This window comes from Nycticebus coucang, chromosome 3, assembly GCF_027406575.1.
Source record: "Nycticebus coucang isolate mNycCou1 chromosome 3, mNycCou1.pri, whole genome shotgun sequence".
Taxonomy (NCBI): Eukaryota; Metazoa; Chordata; class Mammalia; order Primates; family Lorisidae; genus Nycticebus; species Nycticebus coucang.
In genome coordinates, this window is record NC_069782.1 from 47,183,918 (window position 1) to 47,210,380 (window position 26,463).

Below are 26,463 nucleotides of genomic sequence, written 5' to 3' on the forward strand. Positions count from 1 at the left end.
TTTTCAAAAAACCAACTTTTTGATTTATTGATTTGTTGTATAATCTTTTTATTTTCAATTTCATTTAATACTGCTCTAATGTCAGTTATTTCTTTTCTTCTGCTGGGTTTGGGATTGGAATGTTCTTCTTCTTCCAGTTGCTTGAGATGTCCCTTTAAGTTGATAACTTTCTCTTTTTCCATTCTCTTGAGGAAGGCTTGCAGTGCTATAAATTTCTCTCTTAGGACTGCCTTTATGGTATCTCAGAGGTTCTGATAATTCATATCTTCATTATTGTTTTGTTCCAAAAATTTGGTAATTTCCTTCTTAATCTCATCTATGACCCAGCTATCATTCAGCATAAGGTTATTTAGCTTCCATGTTTTTGTATGAGTATGCAGATTCCTGTTGTTACTGAGATCAACTTTTATTCCATGATGGTCTGAGAAGATGCAAGGAATAATGTCTATTCTTTTAAAATTGCTGAGGTTAGACTTGTAACCTAAGATGTGATCGATTTTGGAGTATGTTCTGTGGGCTGATGAGAAGAATGTGTATTCAGTTTTGTTAGGATGAAATGTTCTGTAGATGTCTGTTAAATCCAAATGTTGAATCGTTAAGTTTAAGTTTAAAATTTCTTTGCGTAGCTTCTTATTGGAGGATCTATCCAACACTGCCAAAGGAGTGTTAAAATCTCTGACTGTTATGGAGCTGGAGGAAATCAAGTTGCTAATGTCCGTTAGAGTCTCTCGTATAAATTGAAGCACATTCTGGTTGGGTGGATAAATGTTAATAATTGAAATCTCATCATATTGTTACCCTTAACAAATATGAAGTGACCATCCTTATCTTTCCTACTTTTGTTAGTTTAATACCTATTGTATCTGAGAATAAAATTGCAACACCTGCTTTTTTTCTGATTTCCATTTGCCTGAAGTATAGATGATCATTCCTTTACCCTGAGTCTATATTTATCTTTAAGGTAAGATTAGATTCTTATATGCAGCATATATCTGGCCTGAGTTTTTGTATCCAGTCAGCCAACCAGTGCCTCTTTAGAGGACAATTTAAGCCAGTCACCTTAATTAAGAATATTGATAAGCCTAGTAGAATTTTGGTATTGAGTTTTTTGGAAGTCCTGTGGACATTTTTAATCCTTTTGTCATTGTGGAAGTTGGAATTTGATCAAATGTTTCTGAGTGAGTTTACTTTTGTGGTGGAGAATTGCGCTGGTCATTATGGAGGATAGGTCTGAGAATATCCTGGAGAGCTGATTTAGTTATGGCAAGTTTCTTCAACATGTGAATGTCATTAAAGCATTTAATTTCTCCATCATAAATTAAACTCAGTTTCACTGGGTGTTGGGTTGAAAGTTATTTGTTTTAGGAGATGAAAAGTTGATATCCACCCTCTTCTAGCTTGAAAGGTTTCAGCAGAGAGATCTGCAGTCATTCTTCCCCTTGTAGGTTATGGTTTTCTTCCGTCTGGCTGCTTTCATAATTATTTTCTTCATATTAACTTTAATGAAGTTAATTATGATGTGCCTGGGGATGTCTTATTTGGGTTGTTGTGCTGGGGTTCTGAAACTGTCTGCCATCTGAATTTCAGAATATCTTGGCATGTCTGGAAAGTTCTCCTTCATAATTTCATGAAGAAGAGGCTCTGTGCCTTCAAAGAAACTTTATCACCTTCAGGGATTCCAATAAGGCGAATATTAATTTTCTTCGAATTATCCCAGAGCTCTATGGGAGAATGATCTGTTTTTGCTCTCCACTTCTCTTCCTCTTTGAGCATTTGGGAGCATTCAAAAGCTTTGTCTTCAATGTCAGAAATCTTTTCTTCTGCTAGCTCTAGTCTGTTACTGAAGGATTCTACTATATCAGATCTTTGAGGGCTGCAAATTTTTGTCTCAATGTGTCAAAATCTTTGGTGATTTTGTCTTTGAATTCATTGAATTCTTGAGACAACTTTTGAAATGCTCCTTGAATCTCTAATTCCAACTTACCTCCATTCTATTAATCTTATTTGCAATTCAAATTCTGAATTCAATTTCTAATATCTCAGCCATTTGTTTATGAATGGGATCTTCACTTGTGTCTACCATATCATTCCTCGGGGGAGTTGATCTACTCTGGTTATTTATATTACTAGAGTTTTTCCTCAGATTCCTCCCCATGAGTATTTTACACCATTTGGCTAGATGAGCAGACAAGGTGAAGTTGGGTTGGGGGGCTCCTGGAGTAGTGATTAACCAGCCCTTTACCCAAGAGCTGGGACTGGTATCTGTACCTTTTCCCCTAGAGCTTTGCAAAGGCCCCCTATATTGCTATGGTCTAAGACACTGGGGACTTACTTGGTGTGGTTTGGCTAAGTCACTGTGTCTTATTTTCAGCTGGTCTTTGTCCTACCCTAGTAAATCAGTTACTCTGGGTTGAAGTCTCAGCTGTGGAGAAATACCAGCAATTAAGTCACCCCACAGACAACAACTGGAAAAGGAATATCAAACCTTCCCACAACCACACACCCAGGGTACCACTTTGAATAGTCCTTGGGTGATTGGTCCAGTCAGGGAGATCTAAATCAATTGTCCCAGTCAGTACCCAGTCTCAAGTGGGAGATTTCAAAAGCTCTCTGGCAACTAGATAGCAGGTGTCTGCTGGGAGCTTGAGTGTGACTCTACTCTGGTGGTGTCAGAAGGACTCTCCTAGCAAATGAATTAGTCTGAAAGGTTGATGTCCCCTTCCCCACCTTGCACCTCTGTCACACCTAGGCACTGATAACCCCCACAGGGCTGTGACCCAGTAAAACTCCCTCCAATGAGTAGATGTTTCCTCAGGGATTTGCCTGGAGTCACAGGGAGATCTTTGTCTCCTCAGCCAGACCTCCACACTCTGCCACCATCTGGCAGGGGCAGCTGAGGCCTGTTAATCTCAGGTGGTTAATTGAAGCTGGGGCATTCACTCAGTTCCAGTCCCACCCCTAATTGATGTTGCTGACACTTATATTTTTGCAGAATTTGTGATTCTGTCCTGGCTATATTCCCCTGCTGTTTGAGTTCACAGAAACTGTGACTCAGTGCTGGTCTGTGCCGCTGCTTGGAGCTGGTGTCTCTGTCTCCATTGCAGTCTGTGTTGGGGCAGGTGCACTTAGAACTCACACGTGGCTCTGAGTTCCAGCATTTGCTCACCTTCCTTTGTCTCAGCTATGATCCCCTGTGGGCTAGGTGCTTCTTAGGCTCACTAAAGTGGGCCAGGTGCTTCTTAGGCTCACTAAAGTGGGCCAGCTGCTTCTTAGGCTCACTAAAGCAGCACTTCTGACTCAGCCCCGCCCTGGGAGTATGCCATCTCTGCGTGTGTGCATCTTCTATTCTCCTTCCCCATTGCGTACCACCCAGGCAGGTACCGCTTCAGGTATACCCTTACTCACAGGGCCTGCATTACTGTGCCAGATCTGTTCTGCCAGTGTCTGTCACCAGAGAAGATGCCCGGCTTTCTCTGGTTGTCCAGAGAGACAAGGGGTATCTCTCCAAAATATCCTGAGAGGTGTGAGGCCTATTGTTCCTGCTGCTGCAGCCACTGCTGTGCTGTGCCCCTCTTTTGTACGGTTCCTTTAGTCCACCGTCTCCTCCTTACCCCCATGCTGCAGAATCAGCACAGACCTGCAACAGCCCATTTCCTGTCCACACCTCTCAAGAAAATGCCTCCAAATCTGGACTCCATGGGGGACAGGCTTCCAGACCTTGGGGTGAGAGTGGTGGGGAGTGCTGGGAGTTCAGAATTGCAGGTAGAGAATATGTACAGTTTTATATAGTTTTATGCCTGGCAGGAGAATGCCATGGCACCGTAGTAGGGGAAGGAGGTTCGGTTTTTAGAAGGTATCTCCCATGGGATAAAATGGGAGGGTGTTTGAACTCTGCTTGCTTGTTTATATAGAAAGTATACTGTGAGCCATTCTCTTGGAGAAGGGGACTCCTGTCCACTTGACAATGGATTTTTTACCTATTGTTTGTATCCTTGGGGTCACAGCTTGCCTCAACAGAGTTGATGTGCATTCTTCAACCTTCTGTCTTGGCTTAACTCCAAACCATTGGCTTACTTGCTAAACTTTTGTCCTTCAACTCTCTTTCTGGATGGGATCCTCTGTGGAAAGCTGGCTCCAGTCGGCTATCTTTCCTCTACTCCCTGGGATGCTGGATATTATAAAAAGCTTTTTCTGCAACAACTGATAGAATCATATGGTCTTTGTTTTTTATTTTGTTTATGTGATGAATTATATTTACAGATTTACGTATATTGAACCAGCCTTGAGACCCTGGGATAGAACCCACTTGATCATGATGTATAATTTGTTTGATGTGTTGCTGGATTCTGCTTGCTAGAGTTTATAGAATTGCAAGCCTTCTTCAAGAGAATGGAAAGAGGGGAAGTTAATAACTTAATGGGACTTCACAAGCAATAGGAAAAGGAAGAACATTCCAATCCCAAACCTAGCAGAACAAAAGAAATAACTGACATTAGAGCAGAATTAAATGAAATTGAAAACAAAAGGATTATAGAACAGATCAATAAATGAAAAAGTTGGTTTTTTGAAAAGGTCAATAAAATAGATAAACCTTTGACTAAGCTAAACAGGAAAAAAAGATTAAAATCTCTAATTTTATCAATCAGAAATGACAAAGATGAAATAACAGCAGACTCCTCAGAAATTCAAAAAATCCTTAATGAATATTATGAGAAAATTTATTCTCAGAAATATGAAAATATGAAAGAAATTGACCAATAGTTGGAAGCATGCCACCTTCCTAGACTTAGCCAGAATGAAGTGGAAATGTTGAACAGGCCTATATCAAGCTCTGAAATAGCATCAACTATACAAAATCTGCCTAAAAAGAAAAGTCTGGGACCAGATGGCTTCACATCAGAATTCTACCAAACCTTTAAAGAGGAAGAAGTACCTACATTACTGTACTTTCAATTAATTTCTTAAATGAAACATTAAATATTAATTAAGAAAATTTAGAAATAACAGATAAAAAAAGAAAAAATTAATACTAACTATAGATAAGAATTCAAATTTTTATTGTGTATATATAATATTTTTACACACACATCTCTCTCTCTCTCTATGCATAGATATATATTCTACCTTTACTGATGTATTCCTATGAATCAGTGTAGATATCTCTATTCCTATTTTATCTCCAAGTCTATTTGTGTAAGTATATCTGTCTTTACCTTTCTCAATTTATTGCTAATTCTATCTCTATCAATACAGACCTATTTCTATCTTTCTACATAGATATCTTTATCTCTAAATGCAAAATGAAATTTATGCTGTCTTTTTATAAATAAAAATGGAATTATCTTCAGTATTGTTTTGTAACCCTATATATAAGTTTAACTTTTGATTATCTTTTCATATCATTCACTATTTTTCAGAAAATAATTTTAATTGGTTTCAATGTAGTTGAACATATAAATGCATCAGGATATAACTAAAGTATTCTTTATATAATGGGTGTTGAGATTACTTCCATATGTTTATTGTAAAAAGCAGTACAGTAGTGAAGATTCTTAAAGCTACTTTTTCCCCAACATTATCCATGATAAAGTGTTGTAGGTGATATTCTAAAAGAATTTCTGGATCAAATAGAATTTATGTATTCAAGATTTAGGCATTGTATTACTAACTTAATCTTCTGAAATGTCATACCAATTTGCCCTCCAACCAGAATAATCAATATCCCTTAATCTTTCAGTGCTGGTCCATATATACATTTGATTGACAGTAAATATCTTACTGTTTCAAATTGCGTATTTTTTATTAGTGATGAAACTATATTTTATTTTATTTTTTATTTATTTTTTATTAAATCATAGCTGTGTACATTGATATGATCAAGGGGCATCGTACACTAGCTTTATAGACCGTTTGACACATTTTCATCACACTGGTTAACACAGCCTTCCTGGAATTTTCTTAGTTATTGTGCTAAGACATTTACATTCCACATTTACGAAGTTTCACGTGTACCCTTGTAAGATGCACCACAGGTGTAATCTCACCTATTCCCCTCCATTCCCTCCCTTTCCCCCTTCTTCCTATTCTTAGGTTAAAACTGGGTTATAGCTTTCATGTGAAAACCCTAATTAGTTTCATAGCAGGGCTGAGTACATTGGGTATGTTTTCTTCCATTCTTGAGATACTTTACTACGGAGAATATGTTTCAGCTCCATCCATGTAAACATGAAAGAGGTAAATGCTCCATCTTTCTTTAAGGCTGCATAATATTCCATGGTGTATATATACCACAATTTATTGATCCATTCATGGATCGATGGGCACTTGGGCTTTTTCCATGACTTAGCAATTATGAATAGGGCTACAGTTAACATTCTGGTACAAATATCTTTGTTATGATGTGATTTTTGGTCTTCTGGGTATATGCCAAGTAGAGGAATTGCAGTATTGAATGGCAGGTCTATTTTTAGACCTCTAAGTGTTCTCCATATATCTTTCCAAAAGGAATGTATTAATTTGCATTCCCACCAGCAGTGCAAAAGTGTTCCCTTTTCTCCACATCCACGCCAACATCTCTGGTCTTGAGATTTTGTGATATAGGCTAGTCTCACTGAAGTTAGATGATATCTCAAAGTAGTTTTTTTTCCTCTTTTTTATTATTGGGGATTCATGGAGGGTACAATAAGCCATGTTACACTGATTGCAATTGTTAGGTAAAATCCCTCTTGCAATCATGCGTTGTCTCCATAATGTGTGACACACACCAAGGCCCCACACCCCCGTCCCTCTTGCTGCTCCCCCCCATAACCTTAATTGTCATTAATTGTCCTCATATCAAAATTGAGTACATAGGATTCATGCTTCTCCATTTTTGTGATGCTTTACTAAGAATAATGTCTTCCACTTCCATCCAGGTTAATACGAAGGATGTAAAGTCTCCATTTTTTTTAATAGCTGAATAGTATTCCATGGTATACATATACCACAGCTTGTTAATCCACTCCTGGGTTGGTGGGCATTTAGGCTGTTTCCACATTTTGGCGATTGTAAATTGAGCTGCAATAAACAGTCTAGTACAAGTGTCCTTATGATAAAAGGATTTTTTTCCTTCTGGGTAGATGCCCAGTAATGGGATTGCAGAATCAAGTGGGAGCTCTAGCTTGAGTGCTTTGAGGTTTCTCCATACTTCCTTCCAGAAAGGTTGTACTAGTTTGCAGTCCCACCAGCAGTGTAAAAGTGTTCCCTTCTCTCCACATCCACGCCAGCATCTGCAGATTTGAGATTTTTGTGATGTGGGCCATTCTCACTGGGGTTAGATGATATCTCAGGGTTGTTTTGATTTGCATTTCTCTAATATATAGAGATGATGAACATTTTTTCATGTGTTTGTTACCCATTCGTCTGTCGTCTTTAGAGAAAGTTCTATTCATGTCTCTTGCCCATTGATATATGGGATTGTTGGCTTTTTTCATGTGGATTAATTTGAGTTCTCTATAGATCCTAGTTATCAAGCTTTTGTCTGATTGAAAATATGCAAATATCCTTTCCCATTGTGTAGGTTGTCTCTTTGCTTTGGTTATTGTCTCATTAGCTGTACAGAAACTTTTCAGTTTAATGAAGTCCCATTTGTTTATTTTTGTTGTTGTTGCAATTGCGATGGCAGTCTTCTTCATGAAGTCTTTCCCCAGGCCAATATCTTCCAGTGTTTTTCCTATGCTTTCTTTGAGGATTTTTATTGTTTCATGCCTTAAATTTAAGTCCTATTTCCATCTTGAATCAATTTTTGTGAGTGAGGAAAGGTGTGGGTCCAGTTTCAGTCTTTTACATGTAGACATGCAGTTTTCCCAACACCATTTATTGAATAGGGAATCTTTCCCCCAAGGTATGTTCTTGTTTGGTTTATCGAAGATTAGGTGGTTGTAAGATATTAGTTTCAATTCTTGGTTTTCAATTTGATTCCAAGTGTCTATGTCTCTATTTTTGTGCCAGTACCATACTGTCTTGACGACTATGGCTTTGTAGTACAGACTAAAATCTGGTATGCTGATGCCCCCAGCTTTATTTTTGTTACTAAGAACTGCCTTAGCTATATGGGGTATTTTCTGGTTCCATACGAAATGCAGAATCATTTTTCCAAATCTTGAAAGTACGATATTGGTATTTTGATAGGAATGGCATTGAATCGGTAGATTGCTTTGGAAAGTACAGACATTTTAACAATGTTGATTCTTCCCATCCATGAGCATGGTATGTTCTTCCATTTGTTAATATCCTCTGCTATTTCCTTTCTGAGGATTTCATAGTTTTCTTTATAGAGGTCCTTCACCTCCTTCGTTAGGTATATTCCTAGGTATTTCATTTTCTTTGAAAGTATGGTGAAGGGAGTTGTGTCCTTAATTAGCTTCTCATCTTGACTGTTATTGGTGTATACAAAGGCCACTGACTTGTGGACATTGATTTTATATCCTGAGATATTACTGTATTTTTTGATGACATTGATTTTATATCCTGAGATATTACTGTATTTTTTGATGACCAGTCTTGTGGTTGAGTCTTTGGGGTTCTCTAAGTATAAAATCATGTCGTCAGCAAAGAGGGAGAGTTTGACCTCCTCTGCTCCCCTTTGGATTCCCTTTATTTCCCTGCCTTGCCTAACTGTATTGGCTAGAAATTCCAGCACCATGTTGAATACTAAAGGTGACAGAGGACAACCTTGTCTGGTTCCAGTTCTAAGAGGAAAAGCTTTCAGTTTTACTCCATTCAGTCAAATATTGGCTGTGGGTTTGTCATAGATAGCTTCAATCAGTTTTAGAAATGTGCCACCTATGCCTATACTCTTCAGTGTTCTAATTAGAAAAGGATGCTGGATTTTATCAAATGCTTTTTCTGCATCTATTGAGAGGATCATGTGATCTTTATTTTTGCCTCTATTAATATGGTGGATAACGTTTATGGACTTGCATATGTTAAACCAGCCTTGCATCCCTGGGATGAAGCCTACTTGATCATGATGAATGACTTTTTGATGATAAGCTGTAATCTATTGGCTAGGATTTTGTTGAGAATTTTTGCATCTATATTGATGAGTGAGATTGGTCTGAAATTCTCCTTTTTGTTTGGGTCTTTTCCTGGTTTTAGTATCAGGGTGATGTTTGCTTCATAGAATGTGTTGGGGAAGATTCCTTCTTCCTCAATTTTTTGGAATTTCTGCAGTACAGGAATAAGTTCTTCCTTGAAGGTTTGATAGAATTGTGGTGTGAAGCCATCTGGACCAGGGCATTTTTTTGTTGGAATATTTTTTATTGTTTCTTTAATCTCAGTGCTTGAAATTGGTCTGTTCAGGAGCTCTATTTCTTCCTGGCTAAGTCTAGGGAGAGGGTGTGATTCCAAATATTGATCCATTTCTTTCACATTGTCAAATTTCTGGGCATAGAGTTTCTGGTAGCCTTCAGAGATGATCTCTTGTATCTCTGTGGGATCAGTTGTTATTTCCCCTTTATCATTTCTGATTGAGGTTACTAGAGATTTTACTATTCTATTCCTCATTAGTCTGGCCAATGGTTTATGTATTTTATTTATTTTTTCAAAAAACCAACTCCTTGTTTCATTAATTTTCTGAATGATTCTTTTGTTTTTAATTTCATTGATGTCTGATTTGATTTTGGATATTTTCTTCTAGTGAGTTTAGGCTTAGATTTTTCTTCTTTTTCCAATTCCATAAGATGGCTTGTGAGATTGTTGATGTGCTCTCTTTCTGTTTTTCGAATGTAGGCATCTAAAGCGATGAATTTTCCTCTCAAACTGCTTTTGCAGTATCCCAGAGGTTTTGGTAGCTTGTGTCTTCATTGTTGTTATGCTCAAGGAAGTTAATGATTTCCTGTTTTATTTCTTCCTTCACCCATCTGTTATTCAACAGAAGATTGTTTAATTTCCATGCCTTTGTGTGGGGTCGAACGTTTTTGTTAGAGTTGAGTTCCACCTTTAGTGCCTTATGGTCTGAGAAGATACAAGGTAAAATTTCAATTCTTTTGATTCTGTTGATATTTGTTTTGTGTCCCAGGATATGATCAATTTTGGAGAATGTTCCATGGGGTGATGAGAAGAATGTATATTCTTTATCTTTGGGGTGGAGTGTTCTATATGCATCTATCAAGCACAGTTGTTCTAGGGTCTCATTTAAATCTCTTATATCTTTGTTTAATTTCTGTTTAGAGGATCTGTCCAGCTCTGTAAGTGGAGTGTTAAAGTCCCCTGTTATTACGGTATTATCAGATACCATATTGCTCAGACTGAGTAAGGTCTGTTTCAAGAATCTGGGAGCATTTAAATTGGGTGCATAAATATTTAGAATTGAAACATCTTCTTATTGTATTTTTCCCTTGACCAATATAAAGTGACCGTCTTTGTCTTTTTTGACTTTAGTCGCTTTAAATCCACATGTATCTGAAAATAAGATTGCAACTCCTCTTTTCTTCTGAGTTCCATTTGCCTGAAAAGTTGTTTTCCAACCCTTGACTCAGAGCCTTAATTTGTCTTTTGAAGCCAGCTGTGTTTTTTGCAGACAGCAAATGGATGGCTTGTATTTTTTAATCCAGTCAGCCAATCTATGTCTCTTCAGTGGAGGATTCAAGCCATTAACATTTATTGAGATAATTGGTAAGTGCGGTAGTATTCTATTCATCTTATTTTGTGAGTGTCCATTGCTTAGTTTTATCTTTTGCATCATTGTGGAGGTTAGGTTCTGTCCTTTAATTTCTGAGTTCTTACTTTGCTGCTGATCCATTGTGGTGGTCAGTGTGCAGAACAGGTGGAATTATTTCCTGTAGAGCTGGTCTTGCTGTAGCGAATTTTCTCAATGTTTGTATATCCGTAAATGATTTGATTTCTCTGTCAATTTTGAAGCTTAGCTTCGCAGGTTACAGAATTCTGGGCTGGAAATTGTTCTGTTTAAGTAGATTAAAGGTAGATGACCATTGTCTTCTTGCTTGGATAGTTTCATTAGGGAAGTCTGCCGTCACTCTGATGGATTTGCCCCTGTAGGTCAACTGGTCCTTAGTCCTGGCAGCTTGCAGTATCTTTTCTTTTGTCTTGACTTTGGATAGGTTCATCACAATGTGTCTTTGAGAGGCTCGGTTAGAGTTTAGGTGACCTGGGGTCCGATATCCCTCTGAAAGCAGTGTGTCAGAATCTTTGGTGATATTTGGGACATTTTCTTTTATAATATTCTCTGGTATGGCTTCCATTCCTCTGGGGCATTCTTCTTCCCCTTCTGGGGTTCCTATAACTCGTATGTTGGAACTCTTCATAAAGTCCCATAATTCTGACAGTGAACGTTCTGCTTTCTCTCTCTTCTTTTCTGCCTCTTTTACTATCTGAGTTATCTCAAGAACTTTGTCCTCTGCCTCCGAAATTCTTTTTTCTGCATTGTCTAACCTGTTGCTGATACTTTCCATTGCATCTTAAAGTTCCCTAATTGACTGTTTCAGTTCCTTCAGCTCTGCTATATCCTTTTTATATTCTTCATATCGTTCATCTCTTATTTGATTCTGTTTTTGGATTTCTTTTTCATTATTTTCCACTTTATTAGTAGTTTCCTTCATTGTTTCCATCATTTCTTTCATTGTTTTCAACACGTGTATTCTAAATTCCCATTCTGTCATTCCTACATTTCTTCATAGGTGGCATACTGTGCAGTAGCTACCTCATAATGCCTTGGCGTGGTTGTTCTGTACTGGTTCTTCATGTTGCCTGGAGTTTTCTGCTGATTGTTCCTCATGTGTGATTTCTTTTATCTATGTCCTTGCCCTAATTTTCCTTACACTTCCTCTTGCTCTTTATGTTCTCGTGCCTGTGGACTAAGGTTTAGATGAGTCAGTTGCGGGCGGGTTTAGACCAATTGAACACACGTGACCACTTGCCATTTTTCCACTGTTTTAGTCATCCTCTTGGGGTCCAGAAGTCTCTCGCTGACTCCCTGTGTTCTCACAGGGGTGATGATAGGCAGATCCCAACATCCAGAGATGCCTGGAGTCCTATCTCCCCAGACTCAAGGTGCCCAGATGCAAGGAAGCTGTTACTCAGCCACCATCTTGTTCTCCTCCTCAAAGTAGTTTCGATTTGCATTTCTCTGATGATTAAAGATAATGTGCATTTTTTCATGAAACTATATTTTAAAAAACACATAATAGTTATTTATATTTATTCTTTTGTGAATTCACTGGTTATGTTCTTTTACTCATTTTATTTTTTAAGAAATATATAATTCTTTTTGAAACATTTTTTAAGGATACTAATCACGTATGTTATAAATGTTATTTTTTCCTGAAGTTGTTTATTGTATTTTTATTTTACTTCTGATGTCAACAATTTGAATTGTCTTTTTCACAGAGTTATTCATGACTAAATTATATATACATGCAGCAGTTTCTACTTGTACACTGTGTGATATGCAGTCCTACGTAGGGAGGGACCTATGCATATAAAGGGTCCTCTCTATTATCTTAAAAGCTTTTAATTACCATTAAATGGGATAAATATAAATTATATTTTGTTCAGTGATAATTTAAAGTAAGTACTTCTAATGGCATGTTAACGTGCAAAGAGCAGATGCAGATGGAAATTCTCGCCCTGGTGTTTAAGAGCTGTTTTGACTTGAGCAAATTACTTAGACTGATGCTTTCCTCGCCTCTGAAATAATTTAAAGTATACTCACCTTAATAATTGTTGTAAGGCACTTCAAGTATCTGGGAGTCCAGCTTAAAAGCGAATGGAACTTTTTTCCTTGGACACTTTTCTGGCATTACCTCGAACAACAGTTGATAATAGGATTATTTTTGGAAAAAATTCAGATAGACTCTTTGATGAAGTACTATAGGTAGTTTGTTTTCCTGCTGCAGTTCATGATAACCTGGAAAAAAATCTTAAGTTTATATACAGAAATCAATCAAGTTCCTGAAACATATGCTGTTATCCTTAGTGGCCCAGTATGGGTGTTGGGGGCAGAAATGGGAGCTAGTGAGCATGGAGTTTGCACTGGGAATGAATCTGTATGGGGAAGAGAAAAAGTTTGTAAAGAAGAATCACTGCTGGGGATGGACCTTGTCAGACTTGGCCTTGAAAGAGCAGATCCAGTTGAAAAAGGTCTCAATGTCATTGTTGATTTATTAGAAAAATATGGCCAGGCTGGAAATTATACAGCAGGTGGGTTGATTTTCTGCTATTACAACAGTTTCCTGATACCTCATAGAAATGAAGCCTGGATTCTAGACAGTGGTGAGAAGGACTGGGCAGCAGAGAAAGTGCAAGAGGGAGTTTGTAATATTTCTAATCAGCTTTCCATAACAACCAAGATTGATCGGGAACATCCAGACATGAGACATTCGGCTAAGCAGAAAGGTTGGTGGGATGGTAAAAAAGTGTGATTTTACTCCAACATACTCTTACCTTGACACAGCCAAGATGATGACTTCATCAGGAAGATAGTGTGAGGGCTACAAGCTTCTAAATAAACACAAAGGAAACATAGCTCTTTAAACAAGGATGGAAATTCTCTGTGATAAATCAAGTGGCATAAATATGGAGGGTGAATTCATGACCATGACAAACATGATTTCTATTGTTACCTCAAGATTCCACCCTTCCTAGCATTCATTTTTTATAGGAACTCTGAATCCTGACAGGTCTGTTTTTACACCTTTCATTGTTGTGCCACATATTTCACAACCGTGGGATACACACTCACCAACATTTGAACTTGAAGCTCCAGTTACAGATAGCCACATTTTAAGTCTGATAGAAGACACCCACTCTTACCAAAAACATTAACAAGCATTGGAAGTAATAGAAAATAATGAGGAAAAAGCCAAAACAATATTGGACAACATGAAGAAACTGGAGAAAGAGCTATTCAAAGAAATGGAATCAATCCTACAAAACAAGCATCTTGATGTGGATAAAATTGTTAATCTCTTTTCTAGGTGTACAAAAGATGAGATTAGAATTTATACATCAAATATTAGTTCTTAGAGAAATGGTTGGTATTTTCTGAAAGTCAGAATCTATCACTTTGGCAAATAATACAAATCTGCTTTAAGCGGATCTGATTATTCTTTATTAGCAGTCAAGTGATGTCCCAACTATTAACATTGCATATAGTATTGATGAAATAGGGAGAAAACAACATTGGCAAACAATATTTTGCCACTTGGACACTTTTCTGGCATTACCTCGAAATATCATGGGGTAGCTAGGTGTCACTTCAGATGATGGACTTGTGTTATTTTCTTTAGTCACAATAATTTTTTTGTCTCAATACTTAAGTACGTAATTCTGTATAAAGAATGAAACATTAAAATTATGCGTGGATATGTATTTATGATTATTGTGAGTACCCTCAAATCATTTTCTCAATTGCATCAAGAAACAATATTTTTCTTTAGTAATAGAAAACATCTCAAGTGGTGAGAATTCTGTTTTTAGGCAAATATTAACCAACTCTAACAAGAAAAATTTCTAGATTTACATGTTAAGTCTTTATCATTACAATATATTGATTCCACAAATCCATTTTTATTAAATTCAAACATGCTCCTTGTGAAGCTTTGGCTTGTAGCTCTAATTATCTTGTATGTTTTGGGTCATTCCTCTTAATGGCCTTTTGTTTACTTATTTTTCCCAGATTAGTATGAGGGTACAAGTGGTTAGGTGACATTGCTTACATTTGTTAGGTGCAGTTCGAGTTGTAGTTTAGCCCTTCACCCAGGGGTGTGCTGTGTACCCTTACATTATGCTCATTAGGCGAGGCCTTTCCCGTGCCCTCCCTCCTCTCCTCTTTCCTTTCCCTCCTCCCAGCTCCCCACTACTTGAATTTAAATGTGTTTTTCCTTTGTGTGGGCATGTAGATGTTCATCTATTCGTTTCATATTAGTATTGTGTACATTGGATACTTACTTTTCCATTTTTGTGATACTTTATTAAGAAGAATGTCTCCAATGCCATCCAGGCTAACACAAAAGATATAAAGTCCCCATCTTTTCTTATGGCTGAATAGTATTCACATCCCTCAGTTTGTTAACCCACGCATGAGTTGATGGGAATGACTAATGTTAACAAGACGTTTCTTAGAAGAGTTTGTCTGAAAGATTAGAGAATAGGATAAAAGAACCATGACCTTAGGAGATACTGATTTTGAGCCTCAGATCTCTCTTATCTTTTACTACTATTCACATGGTAAAAAGAGAAAAAGGAATGAGGTAGTGGCAGTGAAATAAAAATATTATACATATTGTATTATTGTGAATATTGTGTTATGAGCATTATAGATGGATAATATCTTCCTAAATTTTTTCAAAACGTTGTGAAGTTATATAAAGCTTACTAAGACTCAAAATTAAAGTATAATCAAAATAAAAATCCAGCTCTAACACTGAAAAAAAAAGAATTGTAAGATTCAAATGAAATCCTTGTGTAAAACCAACTTACCAACCATCTGGCATATCATGTAGCAATTAAGAACTAATGCAGTCTGTCCTTTTGTATGCTTGTCAAAAGTACTATTAATTGTTGCATTTTCTAGGGTTGTTATATAAGGAGGACTTGCCTTTTACTACAAAAGTTTGGTGGTCTTGATGGTAGCTGGATCAGTTGTAAATAGCAATTAAAAATATTATTATTACTCCTGGGTTTTATAGATAATTCTAATACCTTCCAATGCATATTTAATTCCCAGAACTGAAAATTTCCTTAAAACTTCTTAATCCTCAAATTTGCAGTACCTTGTGTTTATAGCATTTTTCAAAGGTGTCATCAAACAGTGTTTTAATTGATCTTCACACCGTCCAAGTGAGATAATAGGAAAAATAAGTATTATTGTGCCTCTTTTACACATTCTGAAAATACTTCTCAGAAAGGAGACTTGTTTAAGTGCAAGTAGAAATTAAGTGGTTAACAAAAAAATTATGTGAAAATCTATATAGCTAGGAGACTGGCATCATCTTTCAGTTTTATCAACATAATCATTTTGAAGATACTGGTATGAATTGAAATCAGTAGACAGGTCCATACAAAGCTGGCTTGGAGCTCAGCATGTTCTTCTGGATACCATCTTTCAAATTGTACAGTTTAGAAGGTGGTTATCAGAAGATGTCCACTAACTTGGATTATCTTGTATAAACTAGGCAGATATGTATCATGAGTTTAAATTTCTGTGGGTTTCCACTGAAGCATTATGATTATCTTTCCTGAGGTATAAAAAGTTTCATATTATTCTTATATTTTCAAGGTATTAAGTAGGCATGACTCTATTACTTGGCATAAACATTTTTATTGCTAACACTTTCTAAGATAGCAAAGAAAATTTATTACAAGATGTGAATCAGGCGGTTTGTGGATAAAATATTTAGCAAACTATCCCCAGCAGCCAAATTATTATGCTAAGAAAGAACTGTAAATCTGTAGAACAAAGGTATTTTGAGGTTGGTCAAGTCAGTCCCAGGTCTTATTATCATGCTTTATTGTGTCTATAAAGTTAGTCTCCAGCCAAAGTGGCTTCTAAGGTGAAAGCGAATGTTTAAAAAACAGAAGTTTGAAAGCAAGAGAAATAGGCAGGATTAGTTTGTGCTTCAACTTTGTTCTAATAGAAACATAATGATAAATAAAAAATCTGAATTATTCAGAAATTGAATGTGACACTATTCAGTGATTATTAAAATGTATTGATATGCCAGACCCTGATGTACTAACCTTTCTTTAGGATGGGATTTCATTCAGTTTGAAAACTGTGTCAAGAAGTTGAAAGATGACTGGGAAAATCTTATTAAAAGAAACAATCTCTAATTGGATGAATAGTGATGAAACAGTTAGTGTGTAGATTTATAGGAAAGCTATGGAATATAATTGCAAAAAATAGGAATCCATTCTGAAAATGGCCAATTTTATCTTCTACAAGCTTATATAGTAGCACCTTAGCTGACCACTTTCCTACCCTGACCACATTGTTACCTTGACCTAACCTTTATAGACCGGACATGCATCACATGTGCGTACCAGTACAGTAGGCCTCGATCCTTACGTTACTACCTTTGTATGTCAACCAGTTTTTGAAATTCTCTTGGGTAATCAACTTACAGAGGTCCCACTGTATTACTATTTTTCAGAAGGAATTTGGGAGGAGAAGATTAAGGAGCCACAGCTAGTTTCATCAATCCCTGTTAATAAATACATATAATGTGTGATGTGAGTTGAGCATTGCACTTTGTTCTGAGGGTTATATGGTCATGGGGTGGTCATATAAAAACCAAAGGACATTTCTAACAATTATATTCCACTATGGGAATATCACAGTCCTGTGCGTGTGTGTGTGTGTGTGTGTGTGTGTGTGTGTGTATGAGAGAGAGAGAGAGAGAGAAAGTATATTAAATGATGACTGTCACACTGGTTAAAGGTAGGCAAAAATTCTATGTGCTAAGGGGCCAGAAAAAACTTCCCTGTAAAACTGGCCCTTGAGTTAAACTTTGAAGAATAATCAAGTCTTGCAAATGGGTCTATTATGTGTCATTTGGTTCAATTCCAGCCCAGTATGGCATTTCCGTTATGGAGATAGTCACAATATGCACCTTCAACAATGGTTTGTTGTTTGAGTTATAAAGTTATATCTCCAATGTTGAACTCTGTTCTCTTTCTGCATGGGTAGGTGGTTTATATCAAGATTTAACTTGAGTAATGTTTTGGATTTCTTTTTTCTTCTTCACCTATGTTACTACTAGTCATTGCATGACTGTGAATACACACATTCTCTTTCTCACATATTTAAAATAAAAGTTTCTAATCCTCACTTAATGTAAAAATGCCCAAAGAAAGGATGATTTGAATAGTGCCTCTGCTTGCTTCTGTCTTAGCAAGTTATATAAGGATTTTTATACATTTATGAATAAAAATTTTTTCAGTAATATTTTTAAGTTATTATGGAGGAATAATTCATTGCCAACAGAAATAATCATGAGATTGAGCAAGAAAATAGCAAGAACAAAAGCTAAAGTATACAGTAGGCCCTCTGTAAGTTGGCTGTCCAAGGGACTGTAACTAACTTGTTAACATACAGAGGTGGTCAACATAAGGAACAGGCCTTAGTACATGTGGTGCATGTCCGGTCTATTAAGGACGTGGTCAATGTAGGGAGGTGGTTAACTATGGAGGTTCCACTGTATTTTAAAGTTATAAAAGAAAAAAGAAGACTTTTCTGTAAAATAAACTGGGTCCTTCACTGAAGGACCAGTGTGGGCGTAGAACGAGGCTCCTTCTTCTTCAATCACTGCCAGATTTGAAGTCTAATTTATTCCTCTTCAGACTCACTGCTGATAGACTGGGGAAAGGCCTCAGGGAGAAAAGCAGGGAAACATGACTGTCTCACAAAAGGAATTGCATCCATGAAGGAAATGCTTTGTACCAAAGATCGTCTGCTTTTATCTCTTTGTCTCCAAAATTCTGTTAAAAATATGTCACAGAGAATTATCTTAACTTTTGTTTATTTGTTAACTTTGTTTACATCCAACTTGCCATTTATATGCTTAGAGATATCCAAAGTTTTCGTATCTGGTAAATGAGTTTTTGTTTTATTTATACTTAGAATTCCAGGCTTTGGGTAGAGGCTGTTTATATATTTGATGCATGATAAGATTTAACATGAAGGCAGTTATATACATTTTATTTATTTATTTATTTTTATTTATTTATTTTTATTTTTTTATGTTAAATCATAGCTGTGTACATTAGTGCAATCACCTGTACCCATTCTAAGATGCACCATAGATGTGGCCCCACCCATTACCCTTCCTCCACCAAAACCTCCCCCCTCCCTTCCCCTTCCTTGGCCCTTTCCCCATAGTCTTGTGCTATAGTTGGGTTATAGTCTTCATGTGAAAGCTATAATTTAGCTTCATAGTAGGGCTGAGTACATTGGATACATTTTCTTCCATTCCTGAGATACTTTGCTAAGAAGAATATGTTCCAGCTCCATCCATGTAAACATGAAAGAGGTAAAGTCTCCATCTTTCTTTAAGGCTGCATAGTATTCCATGGTATACATGTACCACAATTTGCTAGTCCATTCATGGGTCGATGGGCACTTGGGCTTCTTCCATGACTTAGCAATTATGAATTGGGCTGCAATAAACATTCTGGTACAGATGTCTTTGTTATATTGTGACTTTTGGTCTTCTGGGTATAAACCTAGTAAAGGAATTATAGGATCAAATGGCAGGTTTATTTTTAGGTCTCTAAGTATTCTCCAAACATCCTTCCAGAAGAAACATATTAGTGGGCATTCCCACCAGCAGTGTAGAAGTGTGCCCTTTCCTCCACATCCACGCCAACATTTCTGGTTTTGGGATTTTTTTATGTGGGCTACTCTTACTGGGGTTAGATGATATCTCAGAGTACTTTTGATTTGCATTTCTCTGATGATTAAGGATGATGAGCTTTTTTTCATGTGTTTGTAGATTTTGCATCTGTCTTCTTTAGAGAAGTTTCTCTTTAAGTCCCTTGTGCACCCTGAAATGAGGTCACGTATTCTTTTCTTGCTAATAAATTTGAGTTCTCTGTGGATTCTTGTTGTTAGACCTTTACTGGAGGTATAACCTGCAAATATTTTCTCCCATTCTGAGGGCTGTCTGCTTGCTTTACTCACTATGTTCTTGGCTGTGCAGAAGCTTTTTAGTTTGATCAGGTCCCAGTAGTGTATTTTTGATATTGCTTCAATTGCCCGGGGAGTCCTCCTCATAAAATATTCACCCAGGCCAATTCCTTCAAGAGTTTTTCCTGCACTTTCTTCAAGTACTTTTATAGTTTCATGTCTTAAGTTTAAATCTTTTATCCAGTGAGAGTCTATCTTAGTTAATGGTGAAAGGTGTGGGTCCAGTTTCAATCTTCTACAGGTTGCCAGCCAGTTCACCCAGCACCATTTGTTAAATAGGGAATCTTTTCCCCATTGAATGTTTTTAATTGGCTTCTCAGAGATCAAATAACGGTAAGTAGCTGGTAGTTACTCTCAGAATAGTAGTTCTCTATTCTGTTCCAGACATCTACTTCTCTGCTTTTGTGCCAGTACCATGCTGTTTTGATCATTATGGATTTATAGTACAGTCTCAGGTCTGGTAGCGTGATTCCTCCTGCTTTGTTTTTATTGCTGAGTAATGTTTTGGCTATTTGAGTTTTTTTCTGATTCCATATAAAACGAAGTATTATGTTTTCAAGATCTTTAAAGTATGACAATGGAGCTTTAATAGGAATTGCATTAAAATTATATATTGCTTTGGGCAGTATAGACATTTTAACAATGATGATTCTTCCCAGCCATGAGCATGGTACGTTTTTCCATCTGTTAACATCTTCGGCTGTTTCTTTTCTTAGAGTTTCATAGTTCTCTTTGTAGAGATCTTTCATGTCCTTTGTTAGGTACTCCCAAATATTTCATCTTCTTTGGCACTACTGTGAAAGGAATAGAGTCCTTGACTGTTTGTTCAGCTTGGCTATTGTTGGTATATATAAAGGCTACAGGTTTATGGGTGTTGATTTTGTAGCCTGAGACATTGCTATATTCCTTGATCACTTCTAATAGTTTTGTAGTAGACTCCCTAGTGTTTTCCAGATATACGATCATATCATCTGCGAAGAGTGAAAGTTTGATCTCCTCTGACCCTATGTGGATACCCTTGATCGCCTTTTCTTCCCTAATTGCAATGGCTAAAAGTTCCATTACAATGTTAAAGAGCAATGGAGACAATGGGCAACCTTGCCTGGTTCCTGATCTAAGTGGAAATGATTTCAATTTAACTCCATTCAATACCATATTGGCTGTGGGTTTGCTGTAGATGGCGTCTATTAGTTTAAGAAATGTCCCTTCTATACCAATTTTCTTAAGTGTTCTGATCATGAAGGGATGCTGGATATTATTGAAAGCTTTTTCTGCATCAGTCGAAAGAATCATATAGTCTTTATTTTTAAGTTTGTTTATGTGTTGAATTACATTTATAGATTTATGTATATTGAACCAGCCTTGAGACCCTGGGATAAATCCGACTTGGTCATGGTGTATAATTTTTTTGATGTGTTGTTGGATTCTGTTTGTTAGGACCTTATTGAGTATTTTGGCATCTATATTCATTAGTGATATTGGTCTATAATTTTCTTTTCTTGTTGGGTCTTTCCCTGGTTTGAGGATCAAGGTGTTGTTTGCTTTGTACAATGTGCTGGGTAATATTCCTTCTTTTTCTATATTTTGGAAGAGGTTTAGTAGTATAGGTACTAGTTCTTCTTTAAATGTTTGGTAGAATTCTGACGTAAAGCCATCTGGTCCTGGGCTTTTCTTTTTAGGGAGATTTTGTATAGTTGATGCTATTTCAGAACTTGATATAGGCCCTGTTCAACATTTCCACTTCATTCTGGCTAAGTCTTGGTAGGTGGCGTGCTTCCAGGTATTGGTCGATTTCTTTCAGATTTTCATATTTGTGAGAGTAGAGTTTCTTGTAGTATTCGTTAAGGATTTTTTGAATTTCTGAGGGGTCTGTTGTTATTTCATGATTACCATTTCTGATTGATGAAATTAGAGATTTTACTCTTTTTTTTCCTGGTTAGGTTGGCCAAAGGTTTATCTATGTTATTGATCTTTTCAAAAAACCAGCTTTTGGATTTATTGATCTGTTGTATAATTCTTTTGTTTTCAATTTCATTTAATTCTGCTCTCATTTTGGTTATTTCTTTTCTTCTGCTGCATTTGGGGTTGAAGTGTTCTTCTTTCTCCAGTTGCTTGAGATGTTCCATTAAGTTATTGACTTCCTCTCTTTCCGTTTTCTTGAGGAAGGCTTGCAGTGCTATAAATTTCCCTCTTAGGACTGCCTTTTCAGTATCCCAGAAGTTCTGGTAATTCGTGTCTTGATTGTTGTTTTGTTCCAAAAATATGGTGATTTCCTTCTTAATCTCGTCCATAACCCATGTATCCTTCAGTATAAGGTTGTTTAGCTTCCATGTTTTTGTATGGGTATGCAGGTTCCTGTTGTTATTTAGTTCAACTTTTATTCCATGATGGTCTGAGAAGATGCAAGGAATAATTTCTATTTTTTTAAATTTGCTGAGGTTAGATTTGTGGCCTAGGATGTGGTCAATTTTGGTGTATGTTCTGTGTGCTGATGAGAAGAATGTATTCAGTTTTTTTGGGATGAAATGTTCTGTAGATGTCTGTTAAGTCCAGATGTTGAATGGTTGAGTTTAAATCTAAAATTTCTTTGCTTAGCTTCTTTTTGGAGGATCTATCCAGCACTGCTAAAGGGGTGTTAAAATCTCCAACTACTATGGAAGTGGAGGAAATCGAGTTGCTCATGTCTGTTATAGTTTCTCTTATAAATTGAGGTGCGTTGTGATTGGGTGCTCAAATATTAATAATAGAGATCTCATCATATTGAGTATTACCTTTAAAAAATATGAAGTGTCCATCCTTATCTTTAATTATTTTGGTTGGTTTAAAGCCTATTGTGTCTGCAAACAGGATTGCCATGCCTGCTTTTTTGTGCTTTCCATTTGCCTGGAATATAGATGACCATCCCTTCACCTTGAGTCTGTATCTGTCTTTTAATGTTAGATGCAATTCTTGGATGCAGCAGGTATGTGGCTTGAGTTTTTGTATCCAGTCCGCCAACCTATGCCTCTTTAGAGGACAATTTAAACCATTGACATTAATTGAGAGTATTGATAAGCCTTTCGAGAGACCGGTGGACATTTTTAATCCTTTTGCGACTGTGGAAGTTGGAATTTGATCAAGAATTTTTGGGGTGGGTTTACTTTTGTGGTGGAGAATTACGCTGGTCTTTATGGAGGATAAGTCTAAGAATGTCCTGGAGAGCTGGTTTAGTTGTGGCAAATTTCTTCAACATGTGAATGTCGTTGAAGTATTTAATTTCTCCGTCATAAATGAAGCTCAGTTTAGCTGGGTACAGGATCCTGGGTTGAAAGTTATTTTGTTTTGGGAGATTAAAAGCCGATGACCATCCTTTTCTAGCTTTAAAGGTTTCAGCAGAGAGATCTGCAGTTATTCTGATATTCTTCCCCTTGTAAGTAATGGTTTTCTTTCATCTGACAGCTTTCAGAATTTTCTCCTTCATATTAACTTTAGTGAAATTGATTATGATGTCTCTGGGGTATGTCTTATTCGGGTTGAGTCGTGCTGGAGTTCCGAAACTGTCTGCTATCTGAATTCCAAAATCTCTTAGCATGTCTGGAAAGTTCTCCTTCATAATCTCATGGAGAAGAGACTCTGTGCCTTGTGAAGCCACTTCATCACTTTCCGGGATCCCTATAAGACGAATATTGGTTTTCTTCAAATTATCTGAGAGCTCTCTGAGACAGTGGTCTGTTTTTGCTTTCCATTTCTGTTCTTCTTTGAGGGTTTGGGAGCATTCGAAAGCTTTGTCTTCAATGTCAGAAATCCTTTCTTCTGCTTGCTCCATTCTGTTACTGAGGGATTCTACTGTGTTTCTCAGATCTTTGAGGGATGCAACTTCTTGTCTCAATGTGTTGAAATCTTTGGTCATTTGGTCTTTGAATCTGTTGAATTCTTGAGATAACTTTTGGAATTCTAATTTGATCTTATTTGCTATCCAGATCCTGAATTCAATTTCTGACATGTCAGCTATTTGTTTGTGCATGGGGTCTTGTGCTATTTCTGCCCCATTAATCTTGGGGGAGTTGATCTACTCTGATTATTCATATTGCCAGAGTTTTTCTGTTGATTTTGCCTCTTGATTGTTTTTCACCATTTCCTCTGGCTGTCCTCAGAGTTGGGGAGATGTCTCTCCAATATTAGACCCCAGCAGGATCACTGTATTGTTGCTGGATCTTTGTAGGGAGTGACCCTGTGTAGTTCCTCTGGGGCTGCTCTAGCTAGGGAGTTCTGGTTGTGGAAGCAGCTCCGGTTTGTGATACATCTGGATCCAGCAACAGGGCTGGGGGTGGTGCGCACGGTTCTGGGAGTGCCAGGCGTCCAGTTACTTTGGCACGGACAGCCCAAGGCTCCAGCATCTCTGGCCAGGAGAAGAGTTCTGCACAGAGGCAGGGAGGGCTCCAAAGGGCACACAGCTACCAGAATCCCTGTCCAGATGAACAGGCTAGTGTGGAAGCTGGGAGGACACAGGAGGGAGGACGCAGGGTTGTGTGGCTCCCGCAGTTTCTGGTCAGGGAATGCGGAGGCCTGGTGGCTGCGGGTCACCAGTCGGGGGTCGCTGCACAGCTCTTATGGAGGTCTGGGCGGTTCCAAGCCCAGGAGTTTGAGGTTGCTATGAGCTGTGACATCACAGCACTCTACCCAGGGCAACAGCCCAAGGCTCCAGTGTGCCAAAACTGTCTCACTCTGCCCCTAAAGATTAAGGCTGTAAGGCAGCTCAGTCCCCGCCATTAGGCTGCTCAGTCAGTAGGTTACTTTGACCCACCCAATCCTTGCTCTGAGACCCTGAGGGCGGAGCTTGCTGGGGCAGTTCTTTCACAATGGCTTCCTGCGCCCAGCTCAGTGGCTCAGTCTGGGGCCCCAGACAATGCCTAAAGTTCTCCACACTCCTACTCAAGCTCTCTCCATGGCAGTTCAACTGAGTGCCAAGTCCAAGAACACCGAAACAGTTCACAGGTAAGGCCTTTCTGGTTTGCAGTCTCACTGCTGCTTGTACTTACGGTTGCCGGCGTGATTAGGTTGATCGAACACACGCAACCACTTGCCAGTTTTCCACTGTTTTTGTCCTCCTCCTGGGGTCCAGAAGTCCCTTGCTGGCTCCCTGTATCCTGAAAGGGATGATTATAGGCAGATCCCACCAGCCAGAGATGCCTGGAGTCTTGTCTTCCCAGACTCGCTGTTCCCAGTTGCAGGGAAGCTGTTACTCGGCCGCCATCTTTAATCTCTCTCTAGTTATATACATTTTAAACATACAAATATACTAACAAAAGGTTTCAGTTTGTACTTATTTACTCATTTAGTCTACAAAATGTTCCAATTATAATATAAAATTATGTTTTTTTTTTTTTGAGACAGAGCCTTACTTTGTCGACCTGGGTAGAGTGCTATGGTGTCATCATAACTCACAGCAACCTCACCCTCCTGGGCTCAAGCCACCCTTTTGCCTTAGCCCCCTGAGTAGCTAGGACTACAGAAGCTAATGTGATATACCTGCCTTGGCCTCCCTAAGTGCTACAATTACAGATGTGAGCCACCACGCCAGGCTAAAATTACGTTCTTAAGGTTTTAAGATCTTAGATTATTTTCCACAGCTGATCTTTTCCTTTGAAGTTGAAATTTTACATGTAATCTCTATATTAAGTGATGGGGAAACTTACTCCCCTGTGAAAGGTCACTGGAGTATCTCTGGGGAACTCCAGGACATTTAAGAATGTATTCGTAAGACAGACCAATGATTTGTATTTCTTCACATTTAACAGTTCTCAAAGGAAGAGGCAATGAACATGAATATGGTTTAACATATTCCCATGTGCTCTTATTCATGGAGATAACAAAAATTATGTCCAAGTTGCACGTACCATTGGCAATGTCTTCTGGGATCCACGTCAAAACAAGCAATTCTCTCTTCTCTGACCTCCTAATCTACTTTAAACTTATCATCATAAAATATGAAGTTTTGTGTTTTGATATTTATCTATGCGACTGAAATAAGGAAATATACCTTAAAAATTCTCTATGCTCGTCCCTTAAACTCAGGAACAGATAGACTCTAGAGCAATTTATCCTACCATTATTGAAGTATTGTCAAGCTATCCTCAAGTTAGTTAACTTGAGACCATTTTAAGAGAAAAACTGAAAATTTAGTAGAACAAGAATATAAATTACAAGTATCTTCACAACACCTTCAAGGCATTTGTTTTGCTTCCCAGGCTCTCTTTCCCTGATCATCTGGAAGCCACTGTCTGGGTTGGATTCTCAACCCTCCCACTTACCACCCATGTACACTTAATGCAAATTAACATCTCTGTGCTTCACTTTATTCATTTATAAAAATAATGAAGAAAGGGCGTTTTCTTTTCTTTTCTTTCTTTCTTATAATATATATACTGTGTGGTGTTCCAAAATATTAAATAAGTTGATGCATGTACCGAGCTTACAACAGAGCTGTTTGTATAAGACCTCCCTTGGAGTGTTGAATATATGATAGGAAAGACATGCCACTGGAAGAAACAGCTATTCGAAGTCAACTGCTTCTGTGTTTTCTACTCTAATAACAAACTTTTCTTGAAAATCATTACCAGTAGAGAAGATGGACTTACATGAAAATATTTTCTGGATCTTCATAGATATGAGTTTGAACAAAAATAGGATTCAAGCTCCTTGATCAGATGTATCCTGAATAACTGAGTCAAACACGCTGTCCTCCTATGGGGATTGGCCTCCCTGTACCTCTCTGGCCTTCTGCCCCCTTGAAGAAA

General features: G+C 37.6%; 1 protein-coding gene and 1 pseudogene across 12 annotated transcripts in view; both read left to right on the forward strand.

Moving 5' to 3' along the window:
- Positions 1-26,463, forward strand: part of KCNC2 (potassium voltage-gated channel subfamily C member 2) — a 243,879-nt gene that overhangs the window by 160,101 nt on the left and 57,315 nt on the right. The gene's annotated exons all lie outside the window — the stretch shown is intronic.
- On the forward strand, positions 12,758-23,055 carry LOC128581970 (secernin-3-like; annotated as a pseudogene).